Consider the following 22,505-nt stretch of genomic DNA (forward strand, 5'->3'; position numbering starts at 1 on the left):
ACAACGCCCCCTATAGTTCGTTGCGATTGCAAATTGTGAAAACTGTTAAATAAAAATAAAGGCAAAAGCAAATTTTATTCAAATTGCACGCTTTTCATAATTATTTATATTTAGTACGCAATTTTTGGTTAACATAATTAAATATAGTTTTTGAGGGTTTCATTGCTGACAGTTGCCATTTGAAAACTATTAGATTGTTTATAATTACAAAGTTCACGAATTCACATTCATTTTATTTCTTTCATTTAGAAAATAGATTTTCTTTCAAATTTTATCATTATATATTTCTTATTTAATTTATTTCACTTTATTGCTTTTTTTATTATTTAAAATAAATATGTGAATTTTCGATTTAGCAAATTTGCGACCACTGTCAACTTTTACATTTCTTTTTGTTTGAAAGAGAATATTTGCAGCCTAAACGAATCGCTCTTAGTCAATCACTTAGTCAATCACGCAAAAAGAGAACGGCCCGTGTATCAGAAACATCGGAGCAACAGGAAAAAATACTTGAAACTAATCGAGAACACAATGCTTTAGTCCGTTCCTTAGAAACGTCTGAGCAACAGGAAAGAAGACTTTTAACGAATCAACTACGCACTACTCAAGCCCGTTCGTCGGAAACATCAGAGCAACGGGATGGAAGAATGAAAATCAATCAAGTACGCACTTCGTTATTCAGACGCTGCCAATACTCTGATTTGAATCTCAGTGCATTTCACTATGATCCGACAACCGACTATAGTCTGTCACCCAAGCGTCATCATCGGAAAAATGAATCAATTATGTATGTTTTGTAGTGCTCTCAAATTTAAGAATGAAACAGCTGGAATTTGCTGTTCTAAACGCAAAGTGAAACTACCAGATTTAACGTTGCCAGCCGAGCCATTATCAACGTTGTTATCGGGTCAAGCAAATCAATTGAAACTTTTCTTGGGCGAATATATGTCAGTACATTCGTGTTTCCAAATGACTTCATTCGGTGCTACAAGCATCGGTGAGCATATGCGTAGCCAGAGTTATTTATTACATTCACAGGCAATCCTGCTTGAGCTAAAATTAAAGAGCTTTTGTAACTTAGGCAAACATCATCGGATCTTCATGATGCATTACCGTACGTGAGTTAAAGCAAATATTAAGCTCGATACTTGGTTTTATTGCGAAAAGTCATGTTTTTGGAGAGACACTGTGTTTGATGTATTCTATTGAATGGGAAAAAAAGAGAATTGACACATGATTTGGCTTATTGAAAAAATCACTCCATGACAAATCGGTCAGCTCATATCATCAGAAATATTCATGTCCCCATTGATCCAGACTTTTTTCAGATCATCATCCAAAATATGTTTCATGGTCGGTGTGCATCACCATACAAGTCTGTTTGAAAATACGCTAACGATATCCTAGACTAGACTATCACTTTTTTTTCACCGTTAAATAAAATTCTCATTTTAAATCATAATCTCATTTACGCACTTAAATACAAAATTTAAATTCAAACTGAAAGCGTTGCAATGCACGCAGGCTACAGCTAGTTATATTATAAAACGTGACACATACTGATCTTACTAAATTGCAAAAACCATCAGTAAATAATAACAAAGATGGAAAATGTTTTTGCTGCATTTATACAACTTGATATATGTTTGTATTATCATTTACAACGGTCGCATGCTCCCATACTTTTTGAAACCATTTTTTTTAAAACGGAAAACAGCTTTTGCGAATCAATATAACGATCAAGCCCACCAAGATATAAAGTGAGCGGATCCTGAGCCATCTAGTAAAAATTTTGAGCGAAGAGAAAAGGTGACCGTCTTTTTTTTTTTTTACAGGAAAACAACTTTTGTGAAGTTAAGTCTTCCAACTGCCAGGATATAAAGTGGGCGGATCTTTAGCACTACCGATTCCAGATCCCCAACGATATAACAAAGACTTTTTTTGAGCGGAGATGAATGATGGGCGACAAGACCAGCCTTAAGAAATTCAGAGATGGCAACCTGCTCCCCTTTGTGAATTAGTATTTTCTAGTGGTAGGGAAATTTAAGTTTTCTTTTTTGTTTAGTATTTTCATTTAAAGTAATTTTTTCACCACTAAATATCAAAAATTTTAAGTATCATATCAAAATGAAACGTTAAACAATGAATATACTGGTTACTCTCTTATAAAGTAGGCTAACTATCCTTCTTTTACGTTATAATTCGCTACCACATTATTACAACTATTGCACAATGCGGTTAGAGGAGTAGTTGGCACGTCTGAAAATTGATAATATAAATATACCCCAATTTGTAAAGCAATTTTCGACTTTTCTAAGAAACTCAGTCATCACAACTACAACGAAGTAGGATGACCGAGCGCTAAATTGTGACCCAACGCCATGTTTCGCGACTTGCGTTACCAATCGAAATTCAAATATCAATAAAAAATGTTTTATTTTAATTACTGGTACACATGTTTTTGTATAGTAGTAATATTTTTGCATTTATGCAAATGATTGATCCTAACTAATTCGGGTGCGGGGATTGTGTCCCCCAGTGTCATCTTGTATCAAGCGGTGTTTAAACTAAAAATTTTTAATTAATTTTAACGAAATATAAATGTTTTAGTTTCTAAACATTTTCCAAACAGGACGTCAACTCGACATGGACAGGAAAGTAAGCGAAAGTAAGTGTTACAAACTGATGGCAATTCAATTTAAGAAAGACAATAAGACAGTGTAATTTTCACGCATACTCTTTACGACTTAAAAGAAGCTTGATGTTTTTTAGAGGGATTAATTAACAGAATTAAATATATTTGGAAATAAAATAAATTATACTTGTTTTGAGATTACTGAAATATCTAAGACATCTTGCTATTCGATGAAAACTCATTCTTTTTAGTTATTACAACAATGGATTTGTACTAGGCACCGAAATAAATATAGAAAATTATTTGAATATATTTTTATTTAGTGGTACGAGTGCTTTTTTCTGGTTACTCATATTTCTTTCAGCATAATTACAATCGGGAAAAAATTTTTGGTTGCATTTTTACAAGTACTTAATCTTACCTATTTCGTTTGTGAGTCTATTAAATTTAACGCTAAATTCATTCGGTAAAAATACAAATGTATATCAAAATTATTTTTAGTTTAGTTTTAAGGATGAATATTTAAAAACATATGACGGTAAAATATCGCGACATAAATCGAAATATATTATCGCCCTTTTTCCTCATCCACCGTACGTACTACAAAAATGGAGACACTTTTACAGTGCGTGGAACGTACAACAAAAATATAGATGTTTCGTAGTATGTATATCACTCGAATGAATTAAGAAAAAAAAAATCTAGTTTGGAATTGAATATAATATGGTGCTTCACTTACCAAGTGGTTCATATATAAAAAAAATTACACATATTTGTACCTGAATGGTTTGAAAATAGACACAGAAAAAGATAGTCTCTATCCATTTCTTCCCTCAAGAAAATATTGTGAACAATAAAAAAATTATTGGGATTGTTTAAATATATTTACCAAGTTACTGATGCTATGTCCGGACCATGATTAAAGAAAAAATATCAAAATTATTTTCAATGAACTCTGTTGAACGATCTAAACAGACTACGTATGGATTCCTTATCTTTAATACATTTACTGTGAAACATTACCTTTTGCACTTATCTACTACTCCCAGAGATGTCAATTTGCTCCATGCTGTAAAAACGTATACAAATATTTTCAACGTTTTCAATGGTTTATTAACATTGTCTTCACTGTTTTTGACACATGAAATAAACAATATAGGCGCAGATATTAAAATGATATTGACATTTTTAACATTTACAGAGATGCCAACTTGCTCCGCTTTGTAAAATTGTATTTTCTAGTGGTAACGAAATTGAAGTTACTTTTAGTTTAGTATTTTTCATTTCAAATAATTTTTTCACCACTAAATATCAAAAATTATGAATATGATATGAAATGCAACGTTAAAGCTACAATCTACTGGTTACTGTCTTAAAAAGTAGGCGTTAGCGTTACTATCTTCCTTTAACTAATCTTACTAAATATTTTGCTACCACTTTATTAAAACTATTTCAGAAAGCGGAGCAGTTGGCATCCCTGCATTTACACCGCCGTATGTAGTTACGCCCATTTCTTAAGTCGAGTCAAATTTCAAAATTGTCCCTTAACCCTTTCGCGCCGACTGTCACAAATACGTGACAGCAAAAAACCGTATCAATCAGGGTAAGAAGATAAAACTGGTAATCAAAGTATTTCTTTAGCAGTTTATTTGTGGGCGGAGTTATAATTTTTTGACTTATTTAATTCACCATTACTTTGTTCAAAATAAAACTATTTAGTTATACTTTGAATTAACATTGATTATATATATGATTAAACTAACAATAATTAAAATAAAAGCAAAGTAAGTCTGTCAAATTAGTAATGACTGCATTTAAGTTACCGTTTTTTATTTAATTGCAACTTGATTCTGATTTTGTACGAATGCTTTTCTGAATCACCCGTCCCCCAAGGGGTTAATCGTCATCCGAAAATTGAGAAAGAATTAACTATTTTTTACTAAGAACTTTTGCACAAAATTTTTTCTTAAATGAAAAATGGTGACTTGATCTCAAAGAGTTTTATTTATCTCGAAACGTAACGCTTGCTTTCTCAGAATACTAATTAATCATACTAAGAAACGTAACGCTTACTAATCTCCACTAAATTGCCAAGAGCATCGGTAAATAATTACACGGTGGAACAATTCTTTTGTTACATATATACAACTTTATGTGACGTTTGTATTTTCGCCTACAACGTCGAATGCCTCTGCATGGTCAGTAATTGTTTTTTTCTTTAACCGGAAAACGGCCTTTGTGAGTTAATATAACGATGAAGTCCGCCAAGATATAAAGAGAGCGGATCCTTGACTTACGATCCCGAGCTATCTAGTAAAAATTTTGAACCGAGATAAATGTTGACCGTTTTCTTTTTACCGGAAAAAAACCTTTGTGAAGCGAAGATGTAAAGTATGTGGATCCCCAACGATATAACAGATGAACAAGAGGGCGTCAAATCCAATCTTTAGACATACAATTGACGGATCTTCATTTTTAACTCAGTCATCGTAACTACTAAGTCTAAGTAGGATGACTGAGTGACACTAAACTTTGGAAACTAGTTAAGAGCCTCAATAAGGAACAACAACAACGTGAAAAATGTAACACCATAGTTGACGAAAATGGTAACCTTGCACAAGACGACAAAGCGGCTGCTAATCTTTTAGGATTATTTTATCAAGATACAAGCACCTTAAATTTTTCCAAGGAGAATTCAAAGGTAAAAACTAAGGCCATAAACGTTTTACATGGATGTCGCACAACTGCTACCAGAAACCCTATCTTCACAAGTAACTTTAATTTGCACGAATTGGAGTGTGCAATGAATGAAGCAAATCTTAACAAGTCCCCGGGACCGGACGGCATCCATGGACAAATGCTAAAACATCTGGGAAAGAAGTTTACGAGTAGATTCCTAGACATCATAAATCAATCCTGGCGTCTAGGATGCCTTCCCAATGAGTGGAAAAGAGCTATCATCATTCCGATCAGAAAACCCAATAAAGAAGCCAGCTCTCCCGATAGTTATAGGCCAATTGCACTCACCAGCACTGCTTGTAAGATTAAGGAAAGGATGCTTTTAAATCGACTCATCTTTTTTCTTGATAGTCATAACCTACTCCCGAAGGAACAATATGGCTTTAGGACAGGACACAGTACTACTGATCAAGTACTATTCTTTGGACAGCGAATACGTGATGCCCACAATCACCTGCCCACAAAACATACTGCAGCTGTCTTTTTGGACTTGTCTAAGGCATTTGATAGAGTTTGGAAACAAAAACTTATTGTCAAACTCTTTACTTTCTTCAAAATTGATGGATTTGCCTTGCCATGGATTAATGATTTCTTGAAATTCAGACTTTTCAACGTCAAATTCAACAATGTGCTATCAGACACCTTTACTCAGCGGCAGGGACTTCCCCAAGGATCAGTTCTCAGCCCAACTCTGTTTTCTTTGTTTCTGGCTGGCATTGAGAGGGTCATTTCGAAGCGTTGTGAGGTAGGACTATTCGCTGACGACATCGTCTTATGGTGCTCTGATTCAGAAGTCAGCAATATCGAGAATCACCTTAATCTAACTTTAATGGAAATTCAAGAGTTTGCAAAGTGCAACAAATTGACCTTTAATCATTCAAAATCTTCTGTTAGTTTCTTCACTACTAACAAACGACTCTACAGATTTCAACCCAATATCCTACTGAATGGCCAAACTCTACTTGTTGAAAAACACCCCAGCTACTTGGGCTTCATTCTAGATCCTGAACTCACCAACAATAAGCATATAAACAACTTAGTGTTGAAAAGTAGGAAGAGACTTAAAATCCTAAAGTATATTGCTGGGCGAGATTGGGGCGCTGACGCTACCACCTTAAGAGCCACATATCTTGCACTCATCAGACCAATCCTGGAATATGGAGCACCAGTCTATAGTTGTGCATCTGCTTCAAACCTCCAACGACTTGAACGAGTCCAGCTTTCTGCTGCTCGCATTATTACTGGACTCAGAAACAGTTGTCCAAATGACATTGTCTTGTTTGAGGCCGACCTCCAGCCTCTAGGTCTCAGAAGAAATTATCTCCTTACTAAATACTTTAACAAGCTCTCTAGCCTTGGACACCAAAACAGAACAGCAGATTATCTACAAAGGTGGAGCAGCAACCAAAGACTAAAGAAGAACAGCCCACTTAGCCAGGCCGTAGTTAACAATGTACTTGCTGGAAATGTCGAGGATTGCCTTAATAAACAATTCATTGACCCAACTGAAGGACTACCTGGTGTTTATTTCCATCAACATCTTTCATCACAAGTTAACAAGAAGCTGGATCACCCGGAATTACTTAAGCAACTTGCTTTAGAGGTTATTAATACCATCCCCAAACAATCAATACTGGTGTACACAGACGGAAGCAAGACGGAAACATCATCATCTGGCAGTGGTGTCTACATCAAATCAAGTAATGTCTCCCTCAACATCTCCAAAAGGAATCCTGATTTCTGCTCGGTGTTTAGAAGTGAACTCATTGCTATTGATACTGCCCTGGATTCTCTTCTAACACTACAGGATCAAAATAACATCTGGATCCTCTCTGACAGCCTCAGCTCCATACAATACTTAACGCATTGGAGGAAGGTGAGAGACAAAACAGGTGCTTCAATCCTACAAAAAATTAAAATCCTCTCACGATTGCGTGAAGTCCACCTCCAATGGATCCCTTCTCACGTTGGGGTTCTGGGCAATGACATCGCCGACACTCTGGCTAAGGAGGGGACGAAAGAAAATCTGATAAGTCCAAATTCCCTCACCTTCATGGAGCTGGCATCAAAAAAGAAAAAAGAAGACCTCGCTTCCTGGCTCGTACCCCCCAAACATCACTGGTACCAGAGCACCAGTCCAGGAGGTGCACTCAACATTCGGTGCAACCGCAAGGACCAGACTGCACTTACCAGGCTTATCAGCGGCCACCTTAAGTCCCTTTCTTTTGAGGGTAGTATTAAAATCTACCCTAACTGCCCCAGGTGCCACAATATGCAGGCTTCTCCCCAACATATCCTGGACTGTCTTGGTCTGGACAAAAGGGACATTCTTAATAACACACTTATGGTGGCCGATTTCCTCAGGGCCATGTATTTCATGGACATTGTTCAGCCCTGCTAATTTTGGGGATAAGAAAGAGAGAGAGAGAGAAGAGAAGAGAGGATGACTGAGTGCTAGCATTTTTTTACAACGCAAAACTTAACCATAAAATTATCAAACAAAATTCAAATATCAGTAAAAAATGTTTTATTTTAATTACTGGTAGACATGTTTTCCTATGTTTGCAATATTTTCACAAATTTTTACATTTATGCAAATGATAGATCTTACCTAAGTCGGATGCGGGCATTGTGTCCCCCAGTGTCATGTTGCATCAAGCGGCGTCAAAACTAAATTTATTCCCTTAATTTGAACGAAATATAAATGTTTAAGTTTCTAAACAATCTCCAAACAGGACGACAACTCGACAGAGACAGGCACCGAAATAAATATAGAAAATTATTAGAATATTTTTTTATTTAGTGGTACGAGTGTTTTTTTCTGGTTACTTATGTTTCTTTCTGCATAATTACAATCTGGAACAAATTTTTTGTTGCATTTTTACAAGTACTTAATCTTACCTATTTCGTTTGTGAGTCTATTAAATTTAACGCTAAATTCATTCGGTAAAAATACAAATGTATATCAAAATTATTTTTAGTTTAGTTTTAAGGATGAATATTTAAAAACATATGACGGTAAAATATCGCGACATAAATCGAAATATATTATCGCCCTTTTTCCTCATCCACCGTACGTACTAAAAAAATGGAGACACTTTTCCAGTGCGTGGAACGTACAACAAAAATATAGATGTTTCGTAGTACGTATATCACTCAAATGAATTAAGAAGAAAAAAAAAATCTGGTTTGGAATTGAATATGATATCGTGCTTCTCTTACCAAGTGGTTCATATGTAAAAAAAATTACACACATTTGCACCTGAATGGTTTAAAAATATATAGACATAGAAAAAGATAGTCTCTATTCATTTCTTCCGTATAGAAAGTATTGTGAGAAATGAAAAAATTATCGAGATTGTTTAAATATATTTATCAAGTTACTGATGCTATGTTCGGACCATGATTAAAGTTGAAATATCAAAATTATTTTCAATGAACTTTGTTGAACGATCTAAACTGACTGCACATGAATTCCTTTATATTTAATACATTTACTGTGAAACTTTACCTTTTACACTTATCTATACTCCCAGAGATGTCAATTTGCTCCATGCTGTAAAAACGTATACAAATATTTTCAACGTTTTCAATGGTTTAATAACATAGTCTTCACTTTTTTTGACACATTAAATAAAGAATATAGGATCATACATTAAAAAGATATGGACATTTTTAACATTCACACTGCCATATGTAGTTACGCCCTTTTCTTAAGTCGAGTCAAATTTCAAAATTGTCCTTTAATCGTCATCCGAAAATTGAGAAAGAATTAATTTAACTATTTTTTTATTAAGAACTTTTGTACAAATTTTTTTTAAAATGAAAAATGGTGCCTTGATCTCAAAGAGTTTTATTTATCTCGAAACGTAACACTTACTTTCTCAGAATACTAATTAATCATACTAAGAAACGTAACGCCTAACGTAGAATCAGTAAATAATTACACGGTGGAACAATTCTGTTGTTACATATATACAACTTTATGTTACGTTTGTATTTTTGCCTACAACGTCGAATGCCTCTGCATGGTCATTAATTGTTTCTTTTTTTTTTAACCGGAAATCAGCCTTTGTGAACTAATATAACGATGAAGTCCGCCAAGATATAAAGAGAGCGGATCCTTAACTTACGATCCCGAGCTCTAGTAAAAATTTTGAGGCGAGATAAATGGTGTCCGTTTTTTTTTTCCGGAAAACAGCGTTTGTGAAGCGAAGATGTAAAGTAGGCGGATCTTTAACACTACCGTTTCCACTTCCAGATCCCCAACGATATAACAGATGAACAGGGCGTCAATTCCAATCGTAAAGACATACAACTGAACTGACGGATCTTTATTTCAAAACTCAATCATCGTAAATACATTTCAAAGTAGGATGACCGAGCGTTAACTTTTTACGACAACGCAATACTTTTTAACATGAATTAATCACAGGAAATTCAAATATAAATAAAAAATGTTTTATTTTAATTACTGGTAGATGCGTTTTCTTATAGTAGCAATATTTTCTCAAATTTTTGCATTTATGCAAATGATTGATCTTACCTAATTCGGAACGGATGCGGGTATTGTGTTCCCCCAGTGTCATCTTGTGTCAAGCGGCGTCAAAACTAAATTTATTCCCTTAATTTGAACGAAATATAAATGTTTAAGTTTCTAAACAATCTCCAAACAGGACGACAACTCGACAGGGATTGGCACTTGACCCAAACGAAAGTAAGTGTTACAAATTGATGGCAATTCAATTTAAAAAATGACAGTGTTATTTTCCCGCATACTCTTTACGACATAAAAAAAGATTGGTGTTTTTGAAAGGGATTAATGAACAGAATAATAGAATATATACTTCAAAATAAAATAAAAAAAATTATACTAGTCATTTTAGTTATTACAACAATGGATTTGAACTAGGCACCGAAATAAATATAGAAAATTATTAGAATACTTTTTTATTTAGTGGTACGGATGTTTTTTTCTGGTTACTCATGTTTCTTTCTACATAATTACAATCGGGAACAAATTTTTTGTTGCATTTTTACAAGTACTTGATCTGACCTATTTCGTTTGTGAGTATATTAAATTTAACGCTAAATTCGTTCGGAAAAATGCAAATGTATATCAAAATTTTTTAGTTTAGTTTTTTGGATGAATATTTAAAAACATGTGACGGTAAAATATCGCGACATAAATCGAAATATATTATCGCCCTTTTTCCTCATCCACCGTACGTACTACTAAAATGGAGACACTTTTGCAGTGCGTGGAACGTACAACAAAAATATAGATGTTTCGTAGTACGTATATCACTCGAATAAATTAAGAAAAAAAATATCTAGTTTGGAATGAATATAATAAGGTGTTTCACTTACCAAGTGGTTCATATGTAAAAAAAATTACACACATTTGTACCTGAATGGTTTAAAAATATATAGACATAGAAAAAAATAGTCTCTATTCATTTCCTCCCTAAAGAAAGTATTGTGAACAATGGATAAATTATTGGGATTGTTTAAATATATTTACCAAGTTACTGATGCTATATTCGGACCATGATTAAAGTTGAAATATCAAAATTATTTTCAATGAACTCTGTTGAACGATCTAAACAGACTACGTATGGATTCCTTATATTTAATACATTTACTGTGAAACATTACCTTTTACACTTACCTACTGTTCCCAGAGATGTCAATTTGCTCCATTTTGTAAAAACGTATACAAACATTTTCAATGGTTTAATAACATTAGTCTTCACTATTTTTGACACATAAAATAAAGAATATAGGCTCATACATTAAAAAGATATTGAAATTTTTGACATTCACACCGCCATATGTAGTTACGCCCTTTTCTTAAGTCAAGTCAAATTTCCTCCTAATCAGTATACGAAAATTGTGAAAGAATTAATTTTACTATTTTTTTATCAAAAACTTTTATACAAATTTTTTTTAACTGAGAAGAAGGTGACTTGATCTCAAAAAAAAAATTTTTTTAAGGAAACGTAACGCCTACTAATCTCTACTAAATTGCAAAGAGCATCAGTAAATAATTACACGATGCGGAAACTAATAATTGGTGAACCGTAGTACCTGGCCAAAAAGGCCACCTCCGTAAATTATATGATTACAAACTGAATTAAAGGCCATTGATATTAAAATTATTTGGGTTAGCAAACTTAATGTTAGTAGTTAAATAATATTGTGGAAAAGAAGATAGAACAGAGATAACATAAACAATTAAAAAAAACTATTATAAATCATTATTTATTTTTTTATTTATAATTATTGACAAATAAGCAGTTAGTGATTAGCATTGTTAGCAGTTGTATTAGTAAATTGAATCAGAATGAGCCGCAGTAATTTCGCGTAGGATTGGGTCAACCCAAAAAGATGGAAAAGGGTAGATGAGAAGCCAATCAGGGGAATTGAAAAATCAGCAATACGACTCAAATGATGTCTTGGAGATTATTATAGTAATGGAGAATTGCCTTAGGCCGTCTCCTGCACTTAGGGTCATCTGAGTCGTAGTTAGAGGAAGACCATGTAAGGGGGTTGAAGTGTCCAGTGCTATTAAGAAAATACTTAAGAGAACTATTTTTGTATAAGTCAAGAAGGCTAGGCGTACAGGTGTCATTGCGGATATTTTTATTCCTGAAATTCCAGGGTGAATTTGTGATAGTATGGTGGGTGTTGTTATAAGCACTATGTAAGAGTTTAAGATTTGTCTTTGCAGCCCCCCCCCGAAGGCGGGTGCTGCATATTAATTACACGATGGAACAATTTTTTGGTTACATTTATACAACTCTATATTATGTTCTGGTGGCCAAGGAATTGGATCTCCTCGCCCAATCCATCTTCCAGTCTCATCAGTCGTCGGTCTCATCAGTCGTATACTGAGACATGTTGGAAAACTTCGTATTTCCGCAGCTAGAAGAGCTTCAGACACATGTTTTTTTTGCAACAAGATGGTGCACAACCTCATTGGGGTATCATCGTTCGTAGTTCTTTGAATGACCATTTTCCAGAAAGATGGTTTGGGCGAGGAGGTCCAATTCCTTGGCCACCCAGATCACCTGATATAACGCCGCTGGACTTTTTTCTTTGGGGAACATTCTTATGAAGGACAATGTTTACAGGAGGATCGTGTCGAACATTGATGACCTAAAAGCCAGAATACCAACCGCAATAGCCTCTGTGGATGCCGACATGCTTGCCGCTACCAGGCGTGAGATTGACTATCGACTTGATATTCTCCGTGAGACGAAGGGAGCACACGTAGAAGTTCATTGACAAGGGTCATGAAACTTTTTGAGTCCATCTAACCATTTATGTCTATTATGCCATGAAATAATAATCTATCTTTATTATTTTATGAGTTATTAATCATCTAAATGGGTCCGGGACTTTATAAACACCCTGTATTTTCGTAACTGGAATGCCAGATTGCAAAAAATGAAAAAAAAAGCTTAAATTGAGCTATAAGCGTAACTAGGGGAGTTTTGCATTAAAGTGCGTTCTTGCTGCATTACTGAAGTGCGTTTGATTTGTTAGTTACCAAGGATGGGTCCGAAAATGGATGTGCGCAAGGTAATATTATGCTGGATAACTTAAAGAAGTTGAAAACAAATAATTTTGGAAAATAAATATTTATTTAAGAGAAAAAAATATATAAAATAGAAAAGAGAAGGAAAAGTGAATTGCCTGTTTTCCATATAATTTTAGCCACGGATTTGCCCGAAATGGATTTGCACAAGGAAAAAATTAACAAAGAAATTTTTCAGTAAATAACTTTTGTCTCTGATTTGCCCGAAATGGATTTGCACATGGAAAAAATTATATAAATTAACAAAGAAACTTTTTAGTCAGTAATTTTGGCCACGGAATTGCCCGAAATGGATTTGCACATGGAAAAATTATATAAATTAACAAAGAAATTATTTAGTAAATAATTTTGGCAATGAATTTTGGCCTGAAATGGATTTGCACATGGGAAAATCATAAAAATTAACAAAAAAAATTTTTAGAAAATATATCCACCAAAATATACGATTAATTCAATGATTTTATATAAAATTTTATTACATTAGTTGGGTATCCATTGTTTTTTATCAGATTTTGAAAGAGTTTATCGATTTGTATTTTGGATAAATAAATATTACTACATATTCTTTTAATTCTGTTCATTTCATTAAAAGTGGTATTTAAATAGATGCTCCTAGAAACATTAGAATTCCAAGTAACTAGTTTATTAATATTAAAATTAAAATCATTTCTTTTATCGTATAAATCAACAAAGCAGATATTTTCAACTTTCATAATACCCAAATCCAAAAAATTGAAATTAATATTATCATCATGATTACGAAGTAAGATTAATTCCTCAGGGTATATATCACTCAATAAAACAGTAAAATCTTGGAAATTAAAGATAATTAAGTCATCAATATATCTAAAAACAAATTTAATACTCAGAGTAAAATTTTTTTCATAATAATGCAAAAATAAGTTAGCTAAGAGAGATGAATAATTAGATTCTTGTGGTATTCCATCAATTTGAAGATAAATATCCCTAAATTGTAAGGATAATTACTAAAAAGACAAAAATTTATCAGAATTTACCGATAATCAAAATCGCAACAAAGGATATTTTTTAAATCATAGTAATAATTCAAAAGGACATCGTTTAGTTTAGAAAGGGGAATGTTATTGAAAAGATCCTGGAAATCAAAAGTCGCAAGAGATTTATTTTATTATGTTTAATGAAATTTAAAATCGGTTGATTATTAGTGATAATCCAAGAGAAACCTTCTTTAGAAATATTGTTAATAATTTTATTTAAGTAGTTAGAGAAAATGGTGCCAGTTTAGTTAGATAAGTAATAAATCCACAAATGATAGTTCTAAATTTCACAGGAATCTTATGAAATTTGGGACTGATAATTTAATCAGGAAATTGTATATTGCTAATTTTAATTTTTAATCTCTTATATAACTCTAAAATTTTTTTAATGGCAATATTATTATTTAAATTACTAAGTTTAAAATTTTTACTATTTTTTAATTCCGAATTTTAGTTCAGCATAGAATTTTTTAAAGAAGACAGCACAATTATTGTTAGCTTTGTGTATGGGAGTAATTACAATTTTTTTTTTAAGTTTCTTAATTGATTGAACAATATTAGAAAAATTTGTTGGATTGTTACTCTTATTTAAATGATACTTATTATTGAAAACAAAGTTTTTAAAGTAATAATAAACACCCCATTTCCATTCTGTTAGCATACCTAAAAGTAAAGAGAATCTATTTGATATTTTTAAACAAAAACTATTGAGATCATTAATAAAGTATTTTAGAATTGCTATATGGTAAATGGGTCTAAATTTTGTGCCTTTTATCATTAAATTCCTAAGTTCTCTATAATATTTAAATTACCAGTAATAATATGTTTATGATGTTTATCAACAAAATCAAAATATTTCGTTTCGGATCTCGCACGTTACGAAAATATTTTAAATCATTCTTGAAAAATTTCCCGTTCATGTAAGTTCATTTGAATTCGCTGCTCGTTTTATAGATTTCATTTCATGTTTTATTCTGGTTTTTTCTTTATATTTTATTTTCTGTTTTTACGTGATATTTTTACTTATTGTGTTCTATTTTATTTGTTGAAATTTTTGGGTAAACTTTTTTGAGTGCTTTGGCTATATTGATGCAATATTAGAAAGCACTCTTTTTTGCGGATATAATCGTGTGAGCTGATGGAAAGATTATATCTTTTATTTTCCGGATTTTTTTAAAAAAATTTAGTCCTTTTTTCCGGTTTTTGGTTATTTTTATTATTATTTTTCTTTTTTCCCCTGATTTCAATGTTCTGTCATTTTTTCCTTGTTTTTCGTAGGTTTATATCATTCACCACTTTATTGTACTAATGTCATGCTGCACCTTTTTAAGAGCAAGCAATAATTGTCATATATTTGCAAAATTTGCTTTGTAATTATCTACCGTTTTCTTTAATTATTTTGGTGTGTCCGGAGCAGTTGGCATCTCTGTATCCGATACAGTCAGGCCGATTATACGAACTGCCCGCGGCGGTAAGGTTTTACCTTCCGGCCGGCGACCCGATTCGACTGGAAATGCCTCCGTTGATCTTGATATTGCGATTTCGAATGCCTCTGAAGTGTTCGAAAACCTTTCGAATAGACTTAGTAGCTTCAACACCAACTTTTTCCTGGACTTCCTATCTGAGAAAATCCAGCTCCTACTCCAAAGCCTGATTTAGAAATAGAGAAACCAACAGAGCCTGTTCCCGAGCCCAGAGTTCCTGAATCAACTGAGACTACTGAGCCTGATGAGGAAGCCTCGGCGTCCGAACCAGTGTTCACAGAAATTCCTTGCATCGAGCCTCCAGCCAGAAAGAGGCGGAAGAAAAAGACCAAAGCAGCCAAAGAAATCAAAGCCTCTTCCCCAGCTAAGCCTACTGCCTGTCCTTCGCCTTCCAATACTCTTCCATAGCCGGAGTCACCCCCACCAGCCCTGATGGAAACCACCGAGGAAGCTCCTACTGACGCTGAATTTCCCAGACCCTTTTTAGGGCCAGTAAATAATGCTGAGAAATCACCCGAATTCCTGAAAGTGCTTCTACGTGGCCTCCCAAAGGACTTTAATTCAGAATTGAACTTGAAGGAAATTGAAGTTCATAAAATCGTCCAATTTAAGAAGAGGGTGGGTGGAGCCTATAGGCTCCTCCCACTTTTCCTAGTGATCCTCCCGCAGCTGACCAATCATATGAAGATATTCCACACCGAGAAGATCAGAGATTTCCCGGTCAGCATAAAGCGGTTCCACGGTGGCCGATTCAGTGCTAACCTGAAAATATAGCCAATTAATGCATATGTATTTATCAACCTATGCACGTTAAATTCTTTTGCAAATTCTATTGTATTTAAGGAACAATATTTCTCTAATAAAATATATTTACTGCATTTTCTCCAAATATGTTATTTTATCATGAATCAAATTATAATTTATCTATATTCATCAATTATGTTCTTCATTTTTCAAAAATCAATTATTGTACATATCAAATCATGTTATATCTTTATTTTAAATTAAAGTCTACAATCAATATTTCTAATGTTATGTAAAAACGTCAATTTGTCATATTGAATTTTTCATTGTTTTATTATTTCACAAGCGAACGGCTTGATTTTTTTTTATGGCTACCACAATGTATTCGAATGAACTTCAATGTATGTCATAATTAAATTTGTGCTAGTTAAAATATAGAAATTTAACTAGTGAAATATGTATCAATTTATGTTAATATTTATTTATGTCAACTTACGTATATATATGTCAAATTATGTTTATATTTATATATGTCAACTTAGATTCGATGAATCAGATATTCAAATGTTATATTTACTCAAGCAAAGTGCTTGTTTTTCTATTAGCTACCACATCGACTGCTAAATTCAAAATGTTATTACTATAAATTTTCTGTAAATTTCTAGATGTATGGGATAGGGGCCGCTAAGAGGCCCAGGTGCCCAATTTTTGTAAATAAAAGTAAGAAAAGTAAAAGATTCAGTGCTAACGCTGTCAGGCCGCATGGACATACTCAGAACTCTTGTACTAGCCAACCAAAGTGCATGAAGTGTGCCGAAGGGCACTACTCCTTCCAGTGCAAGAAATCTAAAGATACTCCTGAAACTGCAACAAAGATCATACCTTCAACTTTTCAGGGTGCGAGACCCGCCCCTGTAGAAAAAATTGCAGACAGAAAAAGACCACCCCAGCCTCGTCTGCACGCAGACTGGTCTCTTTAATTAAGGATCTGCAAGAACTTTTGAAAAACGAAGTTTTAAGCCTTCTTCAATCTGTCTTACCCCAATCCACCCTTATTACTTCATCATCTTAGATGGAAGTGTAGATAGTCCTAGGAGCTAGAGGCACTGAAAACCTAGCCAAAATTGAAACAATGAATATACTAGTTACTCCTTCAAAAAGTAGGCGTAACTATCCTTCTTTTACTTTATAATTCGCCAACACATTATTAAAACTATTGCACAAACCGGAGCAGTTGGCATGGCATGTCTGGCTGGAAAACTGGAAATTGATAATACAGACCGATATTTAACGCAATTTTCAACTTTTCTAAGAAACTCAATCATCGTACGAAACTCAACTACAAAATTAAAGTAGGATGACCGAGCGCTAAAATTTTATCACAATGTCTACTTAATCAATCAATATTGAACAAAATTCAAATATCAATAAAAAATGTTTTATTTCAATTACTGGTAGACATGTTTTTTTTATAGTAGTAATATTCTCACAAAGTTTTGCATTCCTGCAACTAATTCGGATGCGGGCATTGTGTCCCCCAGTGTCATCTTGTATCAAGCGGTGTCTAAACAAAATTTTTTCAATTAATTTTAACGAAATATAAATGTTTAAGTTTCTAAACATTTTCCAATTAGGATGACAACTCGACAGGGACAAGCACTTGACCCAAGCGAAAGTAAGTGTCACAAATTGATGGCAATTCAATTTCAAAAATGACAGTGTTAATTTCCCGCATACTCTTTACGACATAAAAGAAGATTGATGTTTTTGAAAGGGATTAATGAACAGAATAATACAATATATACTTCAAAATAAAATAAAATATACTTGTTTTGAGATTACTGAAATATCTAAGACAACTTGCCATTTGATGAAAACTCAGTCTTTTTAGTTATTACGCCAATGGATTTGTACTAGGCATCGAAATAAATATAGAAAATTATTTGAATATTTTTTTATTCAGTGGTACGAATGTTTTTTCTGGTTACTCATGTTTCTTTCTACATAATTACAATCGGGAGCAAATTTTTGGTTGCATTTTTACAAGTACTTAATCTTACCTATTTCGTTTGTGAGTCTGTTAAATTTGACGCTAAATTCATTCGGTAAAAATACAAATGTACATCAAAATTATTTTTAGCTTAGTTTTTTGGATGAATATTTAAAAACATATGACGGCAAAATATCGCGACATAAATCGAAATATATTATCGCCCTTTTTCCTCATCCACCGTACGTAGTACAAAAATGGAGACACTTTTGCACTACGTGGAACATACAACAAAAATATAGATGTTTCGTAGTACGTATATCACTACACTCGAATGAATTAAGAAAAAAAAAATTCTGGTTTGGAGTTGAATATGATATCGTGCTTCACTTACCAATGGTTCATATATAAAAAAAATTGCACACATTTGTACCTGAATGGTTTAAAAATATATAGACATAGAAAAAGATAGTCTCTATACATTTCTTCCCTAAAAAAAGTATTGTGAACAATGAAAAAATTATTGGGATTGTATTAATATCTTTACCAAGTTACTGATACTATATTCGGACCATGATTAAAGTTGAAATATCAAAATTATTTTCAATGAACTCTGTTGAACGATCTAAACAGACAACATATGGATTCCTCATATTTAATACATTTACTGTGAAACTTTACCTTTTACACTTATCTACTACTCCCAGAGATGCCAATTTGCTCCATGCTGTAAAAACGTATACAAATATTTTCAACGTTTTCAATGGTTTATTAACATTGTCTTCACTGTTTTTGACACATGAAATAAAGAATATAGGATCATACATTAAAAAGATATGGACATTTTTAACATTCACACAGCCATATGTAGTTACGCCCTTTTCTTAAGTCGAGTCAAATTTCAAAATTGACCCTTAATCGTCATTCGAAAATTGAGAAAGAATTAATTTAACTATTTTTTTTATTAAGAACTTTTGTACAAAATTTTTTTTTTAATGAAAATTAGTGACTTGATCTCAAAGAGTTTTATTTACCCCGAAACGTAACGCTTACTTTTTCAGAATGCTAATTTATCATACTAAGAAACGTAACGCTTACTTTCTCAGAATGCTAATTTATCATACTAAGAAGCGTAACGCTTACTTTCTCAGAATGCTAATTTATCATACTAAGAAACGTAACGCTTACTAATCTCCACTAAATTGCCAAGAGCATCAGTAAATAATTACACGGTGGAACAATTCATTTGATACATATATACAACTTTATGTTACGTTTGTATTTTCGCCTACAACGTCGAATGCCTCTGCATGGTCAGTAATTGTTTTTTTCTTTAACTGGAAAACGGCCTTTGTGAGTTAATATAACGATGAAGTCCGCCAAGATATAAAGAGAGCGGATCCTTGACTTACGATCCCGAGCCATCTAGAAAGAATTTTGAACCTAGATAAATGGTGACCGTTTTTTTTTTTTTTTTTACCAGAAAAAAACCTTTGTGAAGCGAAGATGTAAGGTATGCGGATCTTTAACACTATCGTTTCCAGATCCCCATCGATATAACAGATGAACAAAGGGCGTTAAATCCAATCCTTAGACATACAATACAATTGACGGATCTTTATTTTTAACTCAGTCCTCGTAACTACTAAGTAGGATGACCGAGCGCTAACAAACATTCTTTCACAACGCAAGCGTAACCTCATAATTATCAAACAAAATTCAATTATCAATAAAAAAATTTTTATTTTAACTACTGGTAGACATGTTTTCTTATAGTAGCAATATTTTCACAAATTTTTGCATTTATGCAAATGATCAGGCCCGTCCCCAACCGATTCGAGAGGGGGGGGGTGTAGAAGTTTACTTTGCCGACTGTCATGTACGTATATATACAATTTGTNTATATATATACATACACAATTTGTATATGGCTAAAGCTTGATAATCAAAGGTAAAACAAATAAAAGAGTTCAAATGCCCCATAAAAATTGAGCTTCCAAAGTTTATTTTGAAAACATTTCGACTAGTTATAAACATTGCTATTCATCGAAATAATTTTTACAGCACTTAAAAATGCAACTGCCATGGGTGAAATATGTGGTATTATTGATAACTAAATAGTACCAGTAATTATTCAAAATAATGCAAAGAAAATAAACTTTTTACATTTCCATTAATTTTAATTATTAAAATGGTAACAAAATATTAAAGAGAAAAAATTATTTTTAAATAAACTGAAACTTATCCAATTAAAATAAGTTTTCAGTAATATTAAGCAATAATTATTTGTGGAAATAATTTTAAAAAATAAAGTTGTAAATTTAAATGTTTTTCAACGCAACTTTGAAATACAAAATAATTTGAAATATATTTAAATATTTTTTAAAAAATCACATGGTAATTAAAATGTATCTTTCGTTTCATTTAAACGTTGTTACCATAAGCTAATTACAGCAACTGTTTGAAGATGAGAAAGTAAGTCATAATCGGTAAATACAGACTTCTATAAGATATTGATTCAAAACAAAATTCATTCAAAAGTAAATTTACCTTTCATTTTTAAAAAATAAGAAAAAAAATTTAGAAAAACATTGAAAATATTCGCCATTTAAATTATAAATGAAATCCTCGTAAAAATGATAAAAAAATTAAGATATTAGTAAAATTACGTTATATTATATTAGCTACATAAATTTACTTCGACGTTGTTTTAAAAGCGAAAAATATTCTGCCAACTTATCACGCTTAATATTCTCAACAGTATCTTTTTCTGCTTTGAGTAAAAGCAGTGAATTTAGGCGTTCAGTGGTCATTGTTGTTCGAAGATAGTTTTTAATCAATTTCATCTTGCTGAAAATTCTTTTATTTGTCGCAACTGTCATTTTTGCAGTTAACGATAATAGATTTAACAATAAAAACTTATGAAAGCATTTATGCTAAAATGTATGATTCTGGATTTTTAATACAAACTGTGAATTGAATTTTTACATAATTACAAAATTATAAAGTTTTTTTTACTAATAATTATCTTAAATGAAAAACTGTTAACTTTAGTCAAAAAGATAATATAAAAACATTAAATAATTAAATACATAAGAAATACGTCAACCCCGCTTACAGGAATACCATCGGTTCCAGCCAAATCTATGCAATTAAACGAGTTATTCGATTAAAAGGGGAGTACAATATTCAACCCAAAATTCTGAATTTTTACGAAATTCTACTTTTTAATGGTATTTAATGCATAGTATAGCATTTTGATTAAATAAGCTCAGTTTTATGATCAATGAACAATTATAATTAAAACTGTATGCGTTAGTATCATAAAATATAAATGTCATTTAAAATCACACAAAAATAAATCAATATTAGTAAAAACTATAATGTAGGTACTAAAATATTAATTGATCCCTTCCGAAAAAATCTATAATTGAAGACTGTTTTTTATACGAGTTGAATTCATCAAAATTAGATATTCCCTTTTAATTTCTACTAAAAATTTCATGATTTGCGTGTATTCCTTTCAAACACATTCAGAATTTTTTTTACTTATTTATTTTTTTTAATCTTCGAAACTTGAGAAATTTTAATTAATGCTCTATTTAAATTAATGCGCTATTTTAGTTAAGGGTTTTCTGAAATTTATTACTTCTAAGATTCATTGTTTTGCTTTTTTCCCATTAATTTAAATCATTTTTTTTCGCTCTCAACTTGCACCCAACTCAAAGTCATTACCTGGGTTAAGCAATTATTCTAATTAAGAGAAAGACTCTCTGTACACTGGTGTGTTAAGGTTTTTGAAACTTTTTCTTATCAAAGTTAATAGTGCATCAACAGGGGATCACAAGTCAAATCACTCTATCCCTTTTCTACATTCTAAATGATGTGTGTGTGAAGTAAGTCAAAGAGGGGTAAAAACCCTTTCGTTTACTTCAATGTATAAAACTGGCAGCAAGATTTGATTAATTTTTCAACTTTACCCCAAACACCTATTAATGAATAAGAAGTCCCTATTGAAGTGACCACCTATTGTATCTTTATCTTAACTGAAAAAGGAAAATTCCATTTTAGCTGGTGAAACATTTCTCAAAAGTAAACAATATTTTTTTCATTTCAATACCACTTCTTTATGCAATTAGGCGGGGGCAGAAAACAACAAATAACCGTTTTAAACGGGGAAGTTTAACATAAGTTTCTTCTAAAATGATTTGGTTCCATTAAATTTTATTCGTATAAGCGGGTAATTCGATTATCCGATATGCGATTAAGTGGGGACGACAGTACAAAATAACTA

General features: G+C 32.4%; 1 protein-coding gene across 1 annotated transcript in view; it reads right to left on the minus strand.

The window, feature by feature from the left end:
- Positions 1 to 22,505, minus strand: part of LOC107436172 (endothelial zinc finger protein induced by tumor necrosis factor alpha) — a 251,571-nt gene that overhangs the window by 226,143 nt on the left and 2,923 nt on the right. The window lies entirely within an intron of this gene.

Source organism: Parasteatoda tepidariorum, chromosome 9, assembly GCF_043381705.1.
Source record: "Parasteatoda tepidariorum isolate YZ-2023 chromosome 9, CAS_Ptep_4.0, whole genome shotgun sequence".
NCBI classification, from domain to species: domain Eukaryota; kingdom Metazoa; phylum Arthropoda; class Arachnida; order Araneae; family Theridiidae; genus Parasteatoda; species Parasteatoda tepidariorum.